We start from the raw sequence: 20,804 nt of genomic DNA on the forward strand, positions 1-20,804 counted from the left end.
ACTCCCTTCCCCACCCCTGCTGCATCTGCCTGGAGCCCGTGGCCAGGCTGCTTTGTGGCTCTACCCACTGCCCCGCTTTTGGGGGGGCTGATCCCTGTTAGCCCTGCCCTTCCACTGCCTGTTTGGCCATCACTTTCAAAATGTAAAATGCTCAGCAGGCCAAGCCTGTTGGCAGTTACTCTGGAGGAACTCAAGTGACTATAATGGAACTGCAAAAAGATAGTAAAGAGCAGAATATAGACGTTTTTTTTAATTGCCGGCTGGATTGGTTAGCATAGGCTATACAGTTAGTTACATTTCTTTTTGTTAAATATATTGTCTTCTTAATGCTGGGGGGTCACTTTAAAAATGTGTATAGTAATAATAATAAATCAAACACTAACTTTACCCAAAAACAAATGATCTCTACACTGTCACTCTCAAAGCAGCATATTGTGAACAGTAAACTCTGTGAATAAATGTAGTGACATTCTGGCTCCATTGGTGTTGTTAGCAGCTTGTCTAATACAATTCAAGGCAAGTGGCAGCGATGGACACCAGAATCATGATTTTCTATTTGAGTACATGAAGATGCAGAGTGCACTGCTGACATTATAAAATAGCTATGGAATCTTTTTGCCTTTTCATGTCACTAAGTTTCTACTGCTGAGGTATCTCCTTGGTGAGAGAGCTCATTTTATTGAGAGGAGACTTGACAAGGATGGTTAACTATTTCTATACCAGACACTGGTAACTGTGAGCAATCAGACTGAAACTCTGAAATCAGCAGTGTATTTGCACATCTTGAGGAACTGGAATAAATGAGGCACGTGCTGTTTTTCAGCAGAGAGTCTCTCTAAGGAGTCTCTTATAACTGGATAAAATGCAGAGCTCCACATGACATCCACAGAATTGCAGAACAAGAAAATGGGATTTGTTGCATTCACTCAAAAATGCTGCTCCTCAAGATGTGTAAGTTTTTGAGAGTTAGTTTACCATTGTTATATCATGAACTCATCCTAATCTCTCTCCCTGGTGTTTTATTGTTGGAATAATATTGAGGACATTGGAAAACATTTTTCACTACTCAAATGGCTATACCTCATTTTGCTGGTGTTACCCAAGGAATAAAAGTCCGTATTCATTAAGTATAAGACACACTTTTTAAAACCAAATATTTCTTCTAAAAATGTCCTGCATCTTAAATGCAAATGGGGAAATTTTTAAAATGTACTTACTAGCATGCTACCCATTGTATCCTGATAGATATGTCTTTATTTAAAGGGTTTTTTTCTTAAATTGAATACTAGAAAATTTAAGTGCATCATAAATTCAAGGGAATATGATATTCAGAGGACTATGGGATCTTATGTACTTTCAATCCAAAACTGTTTGCTCTATGTACATCCAAGGTGAATCTTCTGAAAAGACACATTTTTCAGTCACACAGGAATTTCTGTTATTGTCAGTTGTATTGGGACAACACCACAGAGCCCACTGAGATGGAGAACTGATAGATAAAATTGCAGAAGTCATTGTCCACTGACTTAAATGGCTGCTGGTGCAGGAAAAACACCTTTTATTCACTGTAAATAAAGCCTTTCAGTCTTTGGATATAAACTCATCAGCATCTTAAAGAGTTAATGAAAAAGGCCATAATGCATACACAATTCTCATTATTTGGATTAAAACTAAAGCATGCTAAAGAGAAAGATATGGATATTATTCTCTATAGATGAGGTAACTGAGTAGCCAGATGCAACAATTGTAGGAAATTATACTGATATAAACCGTTAAAATGTTACTGTTACATCTGCCAGGTCCTTTATTGATGTATGGGTAGCAAAACTATTGCAACTTTAACCCTGTTACCTTCAGGGTTAAAGTTACAGTGATTTAACTAACTTGCTGTAGGATCATACAGACACAAGTTGCATCTGCTGCAAATAATAGTTGATGCAGGCTCCCAAGTGGCAGGTCTCCTTCCCCTTTTAAAGCAGTTAAAAAGTTTGTTTGTCCAAACCTTAGTGACTTATCTGAGTGCAGTCCCACTGCCATAGTGTTTAAGCATGTGATATGTGGGAGCAAGTTCCTAGAACATCATGTAGTAGGGTAACCACAGCTGCAACTTTTCTAAAAACTTAGGGCTTTTTTACACATGCTCTGGGAGGTGCAGCTGGGGCCACTTTATTTAGTGAGCACTTTTAAATAAAAGTGCCTGAGCATCATGTGTATCACTATCCCCCATACTGAAATATGGCAGTGGGGCACTTTGAACTATAGCTCATCAGACGAGCTTTAGTTCAAAGCACCCTGCTGCCATTTTTTGGTGGGGGGACACTAATACACATGATGCCAGAATCTGCTAGAGCACAACAATAAACACGTGTCTAGCCACATGGGGATTCCTGTGTGGCTAGAAAGACAGCTGCCCCTGCAGTCAACACAGCTCCCCCCACATTGGGGCTTAGCCAGGCAATAGCAGGCTCCCTGATGCCTGAGCTGACCAGGAGCATATTGCTCCCGGTCAGAGTCAACACATGAGCTACGGAGCATCAGTTAATGCACTGTTTATCTAGTGCCTGTATGTGTTGGTAATTAGATTAATTTAATGCTTAGTAAGTCCTGCACACATTAGACACTGATGCTTTACTGCACATTAGATTAGTCACCCAGGGTGTACCTCTACCTTGCTATCTGCTTATCGTATACTTAGGTCTTGTTAGAAATTTTAGTTGGGATATCTATGCTGACTAGGAGTTGTGAAAAGATCACAGTGTCAGTATAATTATGCCAGCAAAACCTCTGATGTAGGCATAGCGATGCTGATGGAAGAGGACTTCTGTTGACTTATGAACCCTTCTACTAGCATATGATGTGTCTCCACTAGGGGGCTCTGCTGACACAGCTATTCTGACATAGCGGAGGCTCCCGGTGTTGATGGGCTCCTAGACCGTGAGCTTTTTGTGGCTGTCTTTTGTTCTGTGTTTGTACATAGCAAGCACAATGGGATCTTGGTCCCATAATTTGTGCTCCTGATGCTACAGTTTTACAAATAATAATTAGAAATATGATTGTTTTTATTGGATTCATTCTATAAGACAACTTCTTTTTATGGAAACTTTAAAGACCCTGATGATTGGGACCAGTGAACTTAAACTGGATTTGGGGTATTTAATGATGCTCTCAGAATACTTTCCTCACAAATTTTAGCTTCCCAGATAAAGCATTCATTGTTGCAGCCTTTTGACACAGAGCTGTCCCAGAGAGTTTGGCTGGGCGGGTTGATGTTAGACTGGGGAAAGAGTATGCTCCTCTTAGCTACTGGAATGACAAGTAAAGAACAAAAGTGAACTGCCAAGCAAACAGTGTAGTCTCTGAGCAATGACAGGTTCTGTCTGTGACACGTTTAATCATTCCACCGACTCTGCTGTAGCTTTAAAATATAAATGTGATGCAGTGAAACAAACCTCAGATCTGTCCAGAATTCCTTGCAAATTTGCAAGCTAATCACAGAGATCACCTACTATCTGACTGCACGGAAATGGTGTTAACACTTATAATGAAATAATAAAGTGAGAAAGGTTTTGTTCATTATACAGTAATAATATCTCCAGGGTGGCATGAAGCAAGGTAGAGTGATTAAAATGTAGCTTTAATATTCAATGCCTGTGGGAAGAGAGAGAGAGATTTTAAAATAATCTGTCAGTTTAATGTACTTAAATTTTCTGTCTTCTGAGTTTGAATGCTAGGATGAATGATCGATATAACACGTGGCCTGGGAGGAACAAGATTTAGTTTAGCTCACATAGGAAAAAAAGGAAGTATTAAGTATGTAAACAAGACTAGTAAGTGTAAAAGACTGAAAATACACATGAGTAATACTATTCTCATAGGCTCAAAATACATTAAGAGTATGAATACCATCCTTCAGAAAACAACGCTTGCTTCTGATGACTGTTCAAATCCCCCTGATCCTGTTCAGAAAGAGTAGAAGATAACCTTGGCCCAGGATCAACATTGCCTCTTGTAGTGGGATGGATTCTTGTGCTAAAGGCACAGGACTAAGCTGTAACAGAATATGCAATGGCCTCTGCATTTGCATATAAGCATTCTACATAGTTACTGTCCAGTAGGCCTGTGAGAAGCAGCTAGGATTTGCTTTGGATTCGGAATTGACCAATTTGGGGGACAGCGATTCAATTTGGTGATTTGAATCACTGTCTCAAATTGATTCAGCCAGGTCTGATTCGGAAATTCAGCCGCAGCTGAATCGGCTGAATATCTGAATCGGCCCCATCCCCCGCCCACTCCTCCAGCCCCATCAATGGCTGCTCTGCCTGGCCCTACCTCCCGGCTCTTTGGGAAAAAAAAGCCCGCAGTCACCAGCTGCTGCCAGGTGGGAAGGTGATCCCTACTGCTCCCCACTGCCACGTGCTCCATGGGGTGCTCTGTCACGAGCCCCTATCCCCCACTCAGCCCCAGCTCCTGGCTTTTAAGAAAGGGAAAAAAAAAAGCCCCAACCCACCAGCTGTTGCCACATGGAGAGAGCGATCCCCATTGCCACACTGCTCCATGCTGCACAGGAGGCTCTGCCTTGAGTCCCCTGACCCACACCTGCTCTCAGCCCTCACCATGGCTGGCCCACCCAGCCCCAGCTCTCAGCTCTTTAAAAAAAACCAGAAACCCCCAATCACTGGCTCCTGCCAGGTGGGGGGATGATTCCTGCACTGCATGGGTGGACTATGCCATGAGCCCCCAGAAGCCCTGAGGCCACTGCAGCAGCCAGTGACTCTGGGGCTTTTTTCTTTTTTTTTTTCTTTTTTAAGAGCCGGAAGCTGGGCGAGCGGGACAGCCATGGGGGAGGCTGGGAGAGTGGGTGGGGATTGGGGGGCCTATGGCAGGGCTCCCACACAGTGGGGGGCAGCAGGGATTTCCCCCCTGCCTGGCAGCAGCTGGTGAATAGAGGCTTTTTTTTTGAAGAGCCAGGAGCTGGGGTTGGGTGGGGCAGTCATGGGGCGGGGGGGCTGGGAGAGTGGGTGGGGTTGGGGGGTGCTCAGGGAGGCTCTGGGAGCAGGCAGGGGTCCCCCCCCATGGTCTCCAGCCCCCCCTCCCCTGCCCCCACCAGCATGGTCCAGCACCCTGTGGGCAGCGAATGAAGACTGCCTGAAACTCTGAAGCTTTCCAAATCTTTTAAAAATCTATTTGGAGAGCTTCAAATCAGTTCAGACCTTTTAATTGGTGTCCTGATTTGATTCAAATTCAGAGATTCAGCTGCCGAATTGGGACAAATCTCCCCCAAATTGAATCAGCACATGAAGCTTTGCACAGTCCTACTGTCCAGGTTTGTCTGTTAGTACAACCCTGCAACAATGGGGAATATGGCTGAAGGCTTAACTCCAGTGCATGCACAGCAAACTGAAACTAGGGACCTTGGTTCAAGGAAACCCGATTTTTCACCTGATACACCTGGGTATACATCTTGTGCTGTTATGATTACCTTTCACCTCAATTCAGTAAATGCCACTGTCAGTTGACATTTGTTGGGGAAGAGAGAGAACAGAAAGAGGGAATAGAAAAGGATGGAGTTCAGGATTAGTTATCCAGGCATCTGACTGTCCAGCAGTGGTTGCTTTGGCTACTGTCAGTTTATCTTTCAAATTGTACAGGCTTTAAATTCAAATATTGTATTGTGATTGGTTTAACTCCTTAGGCCCCCTCCACATATGAAGGCGTGTGCAGTTTGTGGCGCCACATAACTCTTTGTGGTGCCACAAACCACACGTATTGAATGTTACAACATGCGCTGAACTGCTAATTTACAGCACAAGGTCAAAACCAGCTTTGGAAAAAAAAGTGCTGAAAAAAAATGATGGAAAGCATGTGAAAAAAATGCACTGGGACAAATGGAGACCTGGTCTTCCAGTGCAATGCACTGGCTACTGGCCAGGCATCTCTAGTGCTCTGTTTGTGCCTTTTCTGCTCCAACACACTGCATGGCATGCTGGGAGCAACCATAAGCATGGCAGGGCTCACAACTGCCTGCTGCCGAACCTGCTGGGCAGCCAGGGCCTGTTCTGACCCCACAGAAGCACCCAGGGTCAGCTGGATTCTCTTAAATTGGGCACATGGAGCAGCTTTGCCACTGCTCCAGAGGCCTGGGCCCTGGTAAGCCAGCCCAGGACCTCTGCGTGATGGGTACCCAGGACATAGCTGCAGGCACCACTGAGCAGCAGGAGGCACTGGGATCTGCTGTGGGCAGCATGAGCGACCATGGTGAGGCAGGTAGGGGGACCCAGCTGCAGGATTCTGCACAGGCCAGGCACGGGGGACCCATTTGGCAGCCTGAGGAGGTTACTGACCTCCTGGTCACTTGAGGTGAGGAGGCTATACTGCAGCAGTTGACCCAGGGATACCGGAATGAACATGTTTACTGGGCAATTGCTGCATAGAAGGGCAAGTAGGGGCAGACCTAAATAGGGCAACAGTTCAGGAGCAAGGCCAAGGGATTGCACAGGCAATTTCAGGGCCCTCCACCAGACCTGCAATAGCACTGCCGCCCAGGCATGTTGAGAGCAATGGCAAAGATGGACTCAGGCCACAGTCAGGACACACTGCCACAGCCAGGCCCAAAGTGACACCAGAGTGGCAGGTCCCACAACTCCTGTGTGACACTAGTGGGAATGGGGTGGAGGCTGAGGATGAGCTCAGATGTCACATATGTCAGTGGAGGTCAAACCTCTGTGGCCTCATCACCAGGCCTCGCCCCTATTGCGGCCAGGTCCGGCTCTGGCTCCCCCTCAACCCGGGGCCTAGGAACTGCAGTCTCCAGGTCAAGGTGACCACCTGTCACCACAGCCTAGTAGGTCTGGCAGAGGGCATGGGGAACTGGAATCCACCCCATCCCCTTCCTTCTCCCCTGGGCCATTCCTCCTTGTGCCCTAACCCAAAGCCCAAACCCATCTCTGCCACCTCTGTCTCTCCTCTCCTGACCCCCACTCCTCTGCTGTGCAGGGGCTCCCTTCTCAGCAGGAGCAGGACAGTCTCCCTGCCTTGCCAGCATGCCCAGCTGGATGGAGCTGGTCCTGGCCATGCGGCCAGAGGGGAGGTGGTGTCTCCAAGGCCATGTGTCCATTGGGCTGCAGCTCCACAGCTGCTGGAGCTGGTGGCTGAGGCCCTGGGGGTTGTGGAATGATGCATTGATCCTGGTAGGGGGAGAAGCCAAGTACCGCAGGCTGGGCTGCATGTGACACTTGTCCCTGGGGGGATCCCTCTAGGTGGGGCCCCATGGAAGCTATGAGCCAGGTGTGGCCCTTTGGGCATCAGGACACTCAGACAATGGGAAGGGACAGGCAGACCTCAAGATGGCCACAGTCCTTGTCAGGGTGCCAGCCCCACATTGCTCTGGCTTGGGGGCCATCTGCCTGGTCCCATGCCCAAGAGTGAGGTTACTCCCTGGGGACCCTTGCTGAATCCTGTTCTCACCCCTTGCAATACTGCTGTAGCTGAAGATTGGCCTCCATTTACTCTCTACAGACAGCTTATCTGCCAGGGGAGAGGCCACCACGCAGCACCTGGGAACTGTCCAACTACTTTCAGGCACTACAGGGATCATCCAGGTTTATTGCCTATGCTAAGAGCAACACACACAGTGGGACAGTATTCAGGAGGAGTTGCTCTGGACAGAATGGGCACACCAGAAGGTCCTGGCCAAGTTCTGCTCCCACCATGACCAGGCCCTTGTTCTGGAGGAGGTGCAGGCCAGGAGGGTGGCCCTGCAGCAGCTGGTGGTTGAGATAAGATTTCATAGATGTTAGGGCTGGAAGGAACCTCGAAGATCATCAAGTCCAGCCCCTGCCTCAGGGGTAGGAAGTCAGCTAGAATCAAAGGACCCCAGCAAGATAAGCATCCAAGCGCTTCTTGAATAAGTCCACCACATCTGAAGGGAGTCTATTCCAGGTTTTGGGCACTCAGACAATAAAGAAATTTTTTCTTATGTCCAGCCTAAAACAGTCTTGTAGGAGTTTATGACTGCTGGTCCCTGTTTTTCCTTGGGGTGCTCTGGTGAACAGATGTTCTCCCAGATCCTGATGAACACCCCTTGTGTACTTATAGGTAGCTACCAGGTCCCCCCTGAGCCTGCACTTTTCCAGACTGAAGTGTCCCACTTTTCCAGATCAAAGAGTCCCAAGGGAGGAGTGGCAGCTGCCCCAGGACAGCTACAAGGAGCTGAGGCAACTGTGGGCTTCCATCAACACTACCATCCAGGAGGAGTGCAGGGTGTTGCAGCAGGTCTTGGCTGCCATCCCCTCCCCAGCTGCCCCGCCATTGTGTCCCAGCCCATGCCAGCCCCAGCACAGGCACCAGGTCTCCCTGGCCAGCCCATGACCCCACCAACAGGGGCAGGGCCCAGCTGGAAGCATTATGCCTGGCTGGTGGCTCAGCTGGCACCTCAGCAGGGCCCATGGCATCTGCTGCGGCTATCGAGAGGCATTGCTCCTGCCTCTCCCTTTCCCAATCCTTGGCCTAAATGCAGCATCTGCCTCTTAGGAGGAGCACCCAGCCTCCTCCCCAGAGCAGCTGGGGTTCAACCCACATCAGCATGGCCCCCATACATGGGATGGTTGCACACAGGGCCAAGGGCCAGGCTCAGGGCCAAGGGGTCACTAACCCCTGATTCCCTTCTTCCTGCACCTCCTCCCCTGGTGTTTCCCTCACTCCTAAGGACCCTTTTTCTTGCCTCTGATGGTTGAGTGAATAGTTGCCGTTTATTTCTGGTTTTGAATGGGTTTGTGCATGGGTGGGGGCTGGGTGAATGGTGGTGAGGTTGTGGGGGGGGTCTCGTGAAGTACTGTTGGTGTTGGATAGAGGGAGGGGGAATAACGTTGCTTTTGTTTTCATCACAGCCACATAGCTTATGTTGTTGCAGTTCCGGCAGTGGCCAGGGATGGAGGCCCCTGGGCAGGTGGCCTGGTGCAGATGTTGAGAAGACTGGTGCTCTACTCAGGGATGTTGGCTTGTAGATGGGTGCTGATAGCTTCACTCACTCTGGCTCCCATGTGCTGCCATTGGAGGGGGTGTTTCTTACCCGCAACAGTGTTTCTGGCTGCCTGACTCTGCTGCTGCTGTTACTGGATGCATCACGATGCATGCATAGCTGGATGCAGCCATGGGGCCACAGGTCCAAGGGAACAGATGCTGTAGCAGGTAGCAGTGGGTCTCAGCAAGGTGGCAGTACCTGCTGCCAGACTGCTGCAGTGGGTACAGGGTGCCACTCTAGGTCAGGGCTGATGCAGTCCAGCTGGCACAGGGAGCTAGTGTCCCGAGACACAACTGGCTGGGCCTGAGAAGCTTCTGAGGGCAAGTAGCCTTGAGCTGCTCACCAGGCCCCCAGTTTATACTGCTGGTGCTGGCCCCAGCCTCCATCTCCCTTGGCTGAAGAGCCGGAGGAGCTGGGCAATGGCAGTTTGTCCGAAGTGGTACAATTTGTCTTGTAACAAAGCCATGTTGAGGCATGTGCACTGAGGCACAAATTATGGGCACAAATTTGTGCTGCTATTACTTGTGCCACTACAAGTGCATGCCCCTGCATATGTGCGTATATCCTTAGAGGAAAAGTGCCATTTCATCTTATATGGATAAGTCTGGTGGAGGGAGGGCAGTGATACGTTGCTTTAAGCTGACTTGTACTGCTTGAATAAGTAAAAACATGTTTGCCTCTTAATTATGACAGGTGAGGAGAGCTGTTATGTTTCATTCTGATCATAGACATGAGATATTGTTCAAGGAACTGCCTTTCCAGATAAGCTTAATTCTGATAGGACACCAGGCACACATGAAAACCCTGTTCCTCATTTGCCCCTAAAGTGCAAAATTGCATGAAGAAGGTAGAAGAATTGAAGAAAATTGCAATGAAATGTGCAAACACAAGCGTCAGTCTATGATCCCTCAGTCTTGGGTAGGGACATACAAACAATGTATAGACAAGTTAGCAGAAGCACATACCACCTATACGAGGAAAGGGTTTAGGCAACATGAGTTACCAAAGTGCCAGAGCATGTTGTAAAATGGAAATAATCCATAGCAACAGAGCGTGTGCATGGTAACCGGCCCTGTGATGGATGGACAGCATAGGTTTTCAATGCATGCAACTGAGACAGCAAAGAGTAATGAAGAAAATCCACAAGGCCCCTTTAATAGGAGGGTCTGCCCATTTAAGGGTCAAAAAGCATGGGTCCATGCTACCCTGTTCAGTTGTGAGGTTCAACTGGGGAAGGGCTTAGTGGTTCCTGTATTTGGCTGAGAGAGTATGGTGGGAAGAGAATAGTGGGAGATGGAAAATTGTCTGGATTCACTGAGCCTGTCTTGGTCTGGTAATAGTTTTGTTTGGTTCTACATTGCAAAGTGTTGTATTAGAGGTAATAAACTGTCCCTTGAGGAGAAGGTCTGAAAGAGACTTGGGTGCCACTTGTCCTAACCTGGACAGGGAGTTCACTGGCTTACTATCCCATTCAGAACAGCCACTCACAAGAGATGAGCCAGGGGAATATTGTCATTGGTGATGGCAGCAGTCCCTTGATATGAGGGTGACAGTCTTCCAGTAAATAGGGAAGTCATGAGGAAATCTCTAGATGATGGTGAGGCTGATCCAAGATCCTCATGTTCAACCAGAGATGTGGCAAATAGTTCCAGGAGGAAGAAGTAAGTCATGGTGATATCAGTTCACAGCTCTTTCCTTTTGTCTCCACCTCCATGGTGAGGTGAGTTTGCTTGAAATAACTGATTGTACATCATGGCAGAATTAGGGGCAATTCAGTGTTTGAGTCTACCAAGTATTGATGCTAACATTACATTTCTTCAGATTGGCCTTTAAGATGTCCTTGAATTTTTTATTTTGCTCACTTCTAAAGTGGTTAACATCAGTGAGCTGGGAGTATAGGACCTGTTTCTGGAGCTGGTTGTCAGGTATCCTCATTACATGTCTTGTCCAATAAGAGCTGGTGCTTCATAAACATGGTTTCGGTGCTGGTAGAATTCGCTTGAACCAGAACAATGGTGTTCACTTTTCTGTCTTTCCAACTGGTATAGAAGCTTTTCCGAAGATATCACTAATGGTAATGTTCTAAAGCTTTCAGGTGTTTCTGATACGTTGTCCAAGTTTCATCCCATACATCAGGGTAAGGATGACAGAAGTAGATGAGCTTGGTAGATGAGAAGTTGGTAGATGAGAAGTTTGGTTCAGGTCCTGATGTCACAATCATCGAAGATCTGATTTCAGAGATGTCCAAAGGCAGCACTGGAGGATTTTATGTGGAGTTGAATATTATCATCTATTTACTTCTTGGGAAAGGTGACTAGTCAGGTAGGGAAAATGCTCAGCTTGTTCAAGGATTACCCTCTACTTATACTATGTGGAGGAGCAGCTGGCTGATTTGGAATGGGTTGATAAAGTAGCTTGGTTTTTGTGAAGCTGACAGTAAGTCCAGGCATTTCATATGCTTCACAAAAGCAATCAAAAGTAACCTGAAGCTTTTCAATGGAATGGGCACAATTTTTAGTGTATTGAAAATAAGTAATGGAAGTGTTGGCTATCTTGGATTTAGAACTTAACAGGTTGATATTAAAGAGATTCCTATCTGTGCAATACTGGATGCTGATTCCATTTGGAAGTCTGTCAGCAGTGATATGCAGAATAGCTGCAATATAGATGGAAAAGTGTTGGCACTATCACACATCCTTGCTTGACTCCAGTTCTAATAATGAAGAGGTCCATGGCTGCTGTCATTTGTTGTGAAGAAGTCTGATAATGGTAAATTTTGGCAGGCATCCAAATCTCATCAGCATCTTCCATAGAATTTCTCTGTTGATTGAATCAAAGGCTTTAGTCAGGTCAATAAAGGCTATGTAAAGATCTCAATGTTGCCTGCAGCACTTCTCTTGCAGCTGTCTAGCAACCAAGATCATATCTATTGCATTTCTGAGTGGTCTAAAACCACACTGGGACTCGGATAGAATCTCCTCAGTGAGGAAAGTAAGTCTATTGAGGAGAATGTGAGCAAGGATCTTCCCAGCTAATGCAGTACTATAGTAATAGCTGCAATCCAATGAATCTTTTTTCTTGAATATGGTAATTTTTCTGACATTTCTTGAGTCACTAGGAATCTGTTCATATTTCCAGATTTTTATAATAATGACGTGTAGTTGGTGAGAGTGCTTTTTTCCACCTTGCTTATAAATTTCAGTTGTTATACTATTAGGCAAATATGAAAAGACTGACACGGCCCTTCTGTCTTGCTGTCCATTAACTTAGGACATTTCTACAGTGTTCACAAGTGTGGTATCTACCGGCTTCCTGGTAGCACTCACTTTTGAAGCTGTGCAGCTGGTATTCTTTGTTTATAGGGCTACATCTTGCATTTGTGCATTTGCATTTTCCTTGGTTGCTATGGTACATGCTCTTTCCTTGGAGCATACGTTAAACCCGCTACAGGCTGTTTTACCTTATGCTCACGTTGCTCCTTCCTGATATACATGAAGAAAGGGGTCTTATGTAGAATGCTGAGCTGACTGATGATATTATTTACATACCTGCTTTCTTCATGCATCATACACTTACAGGTAGCACAGTCACAAAAGATCTTATACCTGGAGGGGCATCAGTCCAGTACTGGGGTTTGTGTATAGCTTACTTCTTTGGCTTTTATCTGCTGCAGTACCAACTGTCTGTTTCTGTGTGGCATACAGCTGATGGGATAAGGCAGACTCCCATGGGAAACTACAGACAAACATTTGCCAGAGAAAATAAGAGGTAGAAAATGTCAAAGTACTCCACGGAATGTAGTTATTAGACTGAAAAAAATTTTGAGCAAGGATTGTGCCTGTAAATACAGATATCAGTTAGTTCTTATTAGCTTTTAGCAAATACTGAGTGACTCCGTAATGCAAAATATCATTATAGGCTGGTTTAAATGTTGTTGAAGCTAGTTGGTGTAACAACCAAGTTTCATTGGAAAAAGTGTAAAAAGCAAGGCAGTCTTTTAAGGACCTGAAACAATAGGAAAACCAACCAAAAAAATACATGTACACTGTAGGGTTCAAGCAGAAGTTGATTCACATGGTGTAACACGTGGGCATCCTGGGGCCGGTCAGATCATTGGTCCCCCCAATTGTCTCTGGGCAAACCACCTGCCTATCTTGTCTGCCATGCCTTAATGATAATGATTGAAATATGTCAATTAGGTGAGAGGCTACCCATTTACCTGCCCTGATGCCAAGGGGCCATATACATGGCTCCGGCCTTCCCTGTACCATGTCCCATGCCTCACAGATGGCATCCATGTTACTCCGGTGCCTCACACTGCTACCCATGCTCCAGAGTCTCACCTGGAACTGTCACTCCTCACTGGAGCATACAGTCACTGTGCCCTAACACTGGGCTCTCCTTCAGCCCATTTGGTCAGGGATCCCAGCCCCTACCCATTCAGGGCTCCAAGCCCTCTCTCAGTTCAGGGCTCCAAGCCCATTGCTTAGGGCTCCCAACCCCTACCCCTTCAGGGTTCCAAGCCCCATCCCCTGCTGTACACTGGGCCTCATCCTCTGCTGTACACTGGGCTACAATACCCTTATCCTCTCACCCCAGGAGCTTCACAGATCACTCCCCACCAGCACAGGGACCCACCCCCCTGGAGCCACACATTTGGCTCCTTAATACAGCCTCAGAGCTTACACTGAGTCTTGGCACTGTCTCTGGCCCCTTCACCTGGCCAGGACCCCACCTCAGAGTCACAATAAGTCTGGGCCCTTGCTTTATTCTTTGGGGTGTTCTCCCCTAGCTTTTCCCCTCCACGGGGTCACCCATAAGGCAGCAGAAGCTGAGGCTTTCTGGCAGCCCATACTCACCCATTGCTGGGGAGGCCCCAGGTGTGGCATTTCCTGGAGACTGCCCGCCCACTGGCAGTCCCACGACACCTAATCCTCCCCAGCAGGGTGTAGTTTTAGGTCATGACTCAGGACCAGGAGCCTCCAACCACCTCCAAAGCTCCTACCCTTACCTCCAAGCTGTCGCGAGCAGCAGCTCCAGCTGGGTGATGGTCTCGGCTGCTAGCAGCAGACTGCTGGCTTTGCTGTTCAGGGACCTGTTCTTATAGTGAACAGCTGGGTCTTGTTCCCAATCAGTTAATTAGGCCTGATTCGGAGAACAGCCTGCTGCAGGATGCTTTGCTGCTGCCCACACCCCTAAGGAGTAACAGAGCACACGCTGGAGTGTGGCCCAAGGGGTTTCTCTTGGTACTGCTATAGCAAATGCAGGGCCTGAGACACTGTTGGCTGTGTGAAAGAAGAAAGGCAATGACAGAGCCATAGAAGCACTGCTGGTGCATTCATGTATGAATGCCATGGGGAAGAGCTGTTGATACAGATGCTAGCTGGAGGTGGGTTTGGAACTGTGAGCAAATTAACTATCTCTTGTTGTTTAATTCCTGCCATGTTCAGGAAAGCATAGATGTATGGACATTCTTTGTAAATCAACAGGATTGCATCAACAGAAGGATCTGACATCATCAGCACCTTCCCTTCCATGTTGACACAACCATCAGGATGCCCAGAACTGGCCAACTACTTGCATGAAAAAGGGCTAACACAGGGTCTTACAGAAGCTGTCCTGTGATAGCTGGCATGCTCCCTGGGCACACTGAAACTCTGGCCATCAGCCATTCTTCTCAAATCCAACTCATCTTCCCTGGAAGTAGAGTTGCCAACTGGCTGAAGCTATTCCGGGAATGTTTTTTTTCCAACATGATGTAATGGCATTAATTGTACTGTTCAACCCATTCACAATATCAATCTCTCACATTGCTTTCATAAGATCCCAGTAAACCCCCAGCCAATCCAGGCAGGTTGGCAATCCTACCTGGAAGCAATTCAGTTCTGAATCACTATCAGGCATGGAACAAGAGTGAAGGCAGACTAAATTAAGTGTGCTGGTCAGCAAGGTAGATTCCAACCTATTCCTACATTCAGAGAAATCAGTTATGCATGAATTTTCTTATACCATACACCAATTTGGATTTCATTTAAGAAATGAGACAGAGTTGTTTTATAGCCCCTCAGCTGAAACATAATGTTTAAGTACAACAAAAAAGCTGTGTCATAGAGGACTTTAAAAATAAGATAGTTAATAGCACAGCCCAGTCATAATAACACAATCTACACTTACTAAAATCACATTGCTCTAGCAACCACATATATTTCTACGAAACAAAAGCAGCAGCTTCATTTAGGTTCTGGTTAATGAAAAAACTTGAGTATGTGCTTAACTTTGAATGCTTTGAAGCCAGGCTTTAGGCATGCATGGCTAAATCAGGACCTAAACCCTAGGTTTTAGTGAGGGGTGGGCAGGGATGATTCAATCAGGCTATGATCAATTGAAGCAGAAGCAAAGCTGAAAAAGGATGGTCTTTTGTAGGGTTAGCTAAGGCAGAGGAAAAAGGGATTGCACACCTGAGGGAGTCCCTGACCACTTATTAGACCCAGGAATGATGGTGGAATCCCTAAAAGAGCCAAGGTCAACACAGAATAGAGACCTCCCCAACAGGATTTAGGAAAGGCACTTCAAATATGAGAGTATAGTTAAAATCTGTAACTCATGTGAAGAGTCAGTCTCTATAGTAGCAACAAGTTATAACTATATTGATTTTATGGGCAAAGCCAGGAACTATTCTCTACATACTATGTGCTCCAATTCCTATTAATGGTTTAAAGATGTAAGGGAAGATGACCAGTGGGAGTAAATTGGTAGAGCTCCACTGAAGTGAATAGAGGTATGCTGAAATATATTAGCTGGGGATTTGGGCTTGAGTTTTAATTCTTAATCCTTGTGCGATCTCAAACAATGCCATCTATCTACTTGGTGACACCTTGATCCTGCATGCTTTTATTTTCTACCACCTACCTGTTTTCTAAGCCTGTGAGTCACCAATTTCAGACAATTCCCAAAACTTAGCCGTACCTTAGTTTTGATCTAGCATCTTCCTAATCCTTACTTTATGAATTAAGCTGGGCTTGTCTACGTGAGATGTTTACTGAGCAGTTGACTAATTAGGTGCACAGAAAACATCTCAGGATCTACATGTACGCTCCTATTAGGCTGGAGTAAACTAATTTACTCTGCAGCAGGATAGTACTTGTATGTTACAAGTAAAAAACTCTGCAACAGCATACATGTAGATGCTGCCCAGTTGGTTGGGGCATGAGGGTACTTCAGTGTGGGGTCTGCCTGCCAACTAGCCCCACAAAGAAGCTCTTTGGGCCCTACTCAGCCCCTCCACAGCACAAGCTGGAGGAAGCAGCCCTAGGCTGGCAGGCTGACCCCAGGGGCTCCCTGCCAGCTGGGGCTGCTCCACCCAGGCTCCATGTGCTGTGCCTGAATAAACTGAGGAGCTTATTGCTTCACAGTTAATTACTCCTGCGAGCATGTTCGAACGGCATGCCCGGGAGCAATTAATTCCAGAGCAATAAGCTCTATATTTTATTCAGGTGCTGTAACTGCATGTGTAGATTTGAGTCTCAAAGATTAGGGACAAGCTACTCACTGTAGGGAGCTGGCCTATATCATTCCAATCTTTTATGACCTTTATGACCACGTCCAGACAAGCACGGATATTTGGTTCTCTGGGAACAAGTAGCAGCGGTGCTTCTCGGAGCCTTCTGGGGCTGCAGCAGCAGTGATCCTGCCAGGTGAGGCAGACCCTGCTCCACTTTTCAGTGGTGCACACTGCCTATCTGTGCGCTGCTTTGGGTTTTTCCCCCCCCCATGTGTTTTTTTGACCCCTGGAAATCCAAGGGTCAAAAAAAGCTGCAGAAAAAAGAACTGGAGCAGCGTATGCATGGGCAGCATGCCCTTGCAGCACAGAGAACACTTAATTACGTGGTACGTAGTGCTGCAGATGAGTTTTCAGTGTCGCATACCACACGGCCATGCTTGTCTGGACATGCCCCATGAGATTTTCAGTCATCTTTGACATGAATTCCAAAACAGTTCCTGATTTTGCTAAAATTGCCCTATCACACCTCTGAGACATCAGAGAGCAACTTAATTCTTTCTTTTGAATTATGTAATTCTTTTATGCATCAATGTAGCACTGAAAAAGAAAATGTTTTTCTTGACCCATTATTGTATTCTTCCACTGTCTCTCCACCTCACCCGTCCACTTGCTGTAACTAGTAACACTTCAATATTTTCTTTTTCTGTTTCAGTTTTAGTTTGTCTCCATCCATTTTTATGTTGTTTGTTCTGTAGAACTCAAGTTTCTGCAAAGCATTTCCTGCTTTCCCCACTTTTCTCCATATAGTATTTTGTGATATTTTGTATGAAAGTAAAACTGCATTATATTCTTCTTCTGATAATGCATTTGGGGATTCTATAATGCAGCAGACCAATAGGGTGCACTACCACACTGCATTGTGTTTTTCTCAGGCAGGGTCAGCATAGACTCGGTCACTGTCGATGGGCAAAAAAATCATTTTCCAAACCAAATATATAAAATTCAGTTGGCTCACCCTTTCAGTATGTATATCTCAAGCATTCTTAGCTAAATAAGTTAGGATGCACATAAAATAGGACAGCTGGAAAAAATGGTGCTTTTTTAAATATCCTCTTAAAACAAACATTTTACCTATTCCAAGAAACCCTCACAGTAAGAATTACCCAGAATATGTCCTTACAACTTCAGAACCTCAACAAACAGTCAGCAGTCTTCAAATAATGTGCATGTGTGCTGACTACAAAGTAGATTTAAAATGATCTCTTATAAATAGTTAATATAGCATAAATGGAATATAAAGAAATAGAATTGCTAAGCAGGAGTTAGAACGGTAGCTTATTTATGCAAGATGCTTTCAGTCAGCGTGAACTCTCTTCTTCACACACAGTACACTAATTTCACTCATGGCTTGCCACTTCAATCTTCTGCTAATAGTGGTGCCTGAAAATAACAGACAAAAGCTGCAAGCAACTAGCTGTCATTTGCATTGCAGTCTACTGCAGGCTGGGATATTTTGTTGGCATAAACTGATGTAGCTTCATCCAAGTCAATGAAGCCATGTCCATTTGCACCAGCTGAGGAGCCAGCCCAAAACACTCTGTATATAATTGTGATAGTACTGAATGCTACAGCACACAGTATGGTTATAAATTGGAGAATTGTTATTCTAGGTTTACCCCCATGATAGAAGCAAAACACAAACCAAGTAGATTTGTCTCTGCAGGTGACTTATAGATTCTCTTCCTAAGGCCACTCCATGACCTCAAAACATTTTTAGCTTTTACACTTACTTTGCCAAAGTTAAACACATCAATAAATGCCATATGCTGAAGCAGTGGGAATGGCCTCTGTGGCATATTTTTTGGACTGGAAAACTAATTTTTTGTCCACTGCTATGTGCCAGCTTTTTCTGTGAAAAGCACAGTACCATGTGCCAGTGCAGGGGAAACTCCTGGAAAAGTTAGGAGGAAACCCTACTCTTCATTTCCTCTATCAAACACTTCAGGTGTGCACCTTGCAGTGTGCACCTGTATTCTGGCTCACACCCACTCAGGCACATGTTAGCCAAATCCATTTCTGAAGTCCATATTGTAGCTGTGATAGAATATGATACTTATTTGCAATATTTCTGTGATTATCGGGCAGGCTTTAGTGTCCCTGCCTTGATCATATGCTGTTATACAGTGGGTGCATTTACACAAGGTGCTATGTCACCATAGTGACAAGCTACAGTAGCTTGTTCCTACAGCGATATAGTGTTGGCAGGTATGAACCATGACACAGATGCTACTGCACAGTAAGGTCAGAAACCACCCATGCACTGCCAGAACTGCATAGTAATGGCAGTTACTGTGGAGTCATTTAGTAATTGCTAAAGCACTAAACTGCTAGTGTTAAAGCACTAAATAACTGCTACTGCTAAAGCAAGTGCTAAATGATTGTGCAGTAACAATGACACCGTCAGGTGCACGTGTAGATGTGCCCACTGAGAAGGAATGGATTAACTCTTACCCTGAATGTCAGGGTATCTGTGTATAACTGTGTGGTTTCATGTGGAATGGGCTGTTAGTAACTGTGTTAGATCTGTCCCTCCTGCTGACTAGGATTCTGACTAGGTTTGGCTTAGTTCTGATATAAGGACACTGTTGTAGCTCACCCATAAATGCTGTCTTCTTTTAGAATGACTGCCTGGCTTGCTGCAATTTATATCTGGTTGCTCTCTTTTACTTAAAAGGGAGAAGTCTGCATCATGAGCCAAGTCATTCTGAGTTCACTGGTAGAGATCACAGTTATTACCAAAAGGGGGCTGGTCTCAGAATCCAAGGAGTCATGAGGCTTGCCCTTACTACGAGCTATGCCTGGACTGGCTCCAAGGATGCCCAGAAAGGTTGAGGAAAGATTGAAGGTCTCAAGCAAGAACCCTCTGAGGAATCCATGAAACATGCCAAACTGTGTACTCCCTGGTATACCAAGCTGATACTCATAGATTCATAGATGTAAGGTCGGAAGGGACCTTGCAGATCTTATAGTCCGACCCCCTGCCCTGGGCAGGAGAGAAAACTGGGCTCAAATGACCCCAGCTAGGTAATCGTCAAGCCTTCTCTTAAAGACCCCCCAAGGTAGGAGCCAGCATTACTTTCCTTGGAAGTTGGTTCCCGATCCTAGCTGCCCTGACTGTGAAGTAGTGCATTTTAATGCCTGAACCTACTCTCTAACAACTTATGGCCGTTATTTCTTGTTACTCTGGGAGGCGCTTGGGGAACAAGGTCTCTCCCATTCCCCTCTGGTCCCCCCTAGTAAGTTTATAGATGGCCACCAGGTCCCCTCTCAGCCTTCTCTTATGGAGGCTGAACAGGTTAAGGTCCCGTAGCCTCTCCTTATAGGGTCTGCCCTTCTGTCCCCGGATCATGCGAGTGGCTCTCCTTTGGACCCCCTCAATGCTGTCCACATCCCTCCTAAAGTGTGGTGCCCAGAACTGGATGCAGTACTCCAACTGTGGCCCGACCAGTGTCGCATAGAGGGGGAGGATCATCTCCTTGGCCATGCCTGTGATGCATCTGTGGATTCATGACAAGGTGCAATTAGCCCTACTGACTGTGTCCTCGCATTGGTGGCCCATGTTCATCTTGGAATCAGTAATGACTCCAAGATCTTTCTGCCCCTGTGCTTTTGAGAAGAGAGCTCCCCAGCCTATAGGTATGCTGCTGGGTCTTACTGCTCAAGTGCAGTACCCTGCATTTGTCAGTATTGAATCCCATTCTATTCTCATTTGCCCACCCCTGTAACCTGTCCAGGTACAGCTGTCCCTCCCTTCTAGCGTGCCCACCTCACCCCAAATCTTGGTGTCGTCTGTGAATTTAAACAGGGTGCTTTTCACCCCCCATCCAAGTTGCTATTAAAGAAATTGAACAGTGCAGGCCCAAGGACTGAGCCCTGGGAGACTCCACTGCTCACATCCCTCCAGGTCGAATATGACTTGTCCACCACCACTTTCTAAGTGCGGCCCCTCAGCCAGTTTGCTAACCATCTGACTGCGTAGGCATCAATGCCACAGTCGCCTAGCTTTTTAATGAGAATGGGGTGGGAGATAATGTCAAAGGCCTTCCTGAAGTACAGAAAGACTACATCCACCTTGACACCTGCGTCCAATGATTTTGTGACCTGATTGTAGAAGGCAATCAGGTTGGTCTGAAAGGACCTGCCCCTAATGAAACCATGCTGGTTGCCCCTGAGCATCATCCCTGCTGCTGCCCTTCACAAATGTGCTCCTTGATAATTTTCTTA

The 20,804-nt window shown here is 46.2% G+C and overlaps 1 long non-coding RNA gene across 2 annotated transcripts in view; it reads left to right on the forward strand.

The window, feature by feature from the left end:
* The window catches only part of LOC149865718 (uncharacterized), a 132,215-nt gene that overhangs the window by 45,566 nt on the left and 65,845 nt on the right, over positions 1-20,804 (forward strand). The window lies entirely within an intron of this gene.

The sequence above is a fragment of the Crocodylus siamensis genome, chromosome 4 (genome assembly GCF_052110815.1).
Source record: "Crocodylus siamensis isolate JL-2025a chromosome 4, ASM5211081v1, whole genome shotgun sequence".
Classification (NCBI taxonomy): domain Eukaryota; kingdom Metazoa; phylum Chordata; order Crocodylia; family Crocodylidae; genus Crocodylus; species Crocodylus siamensis.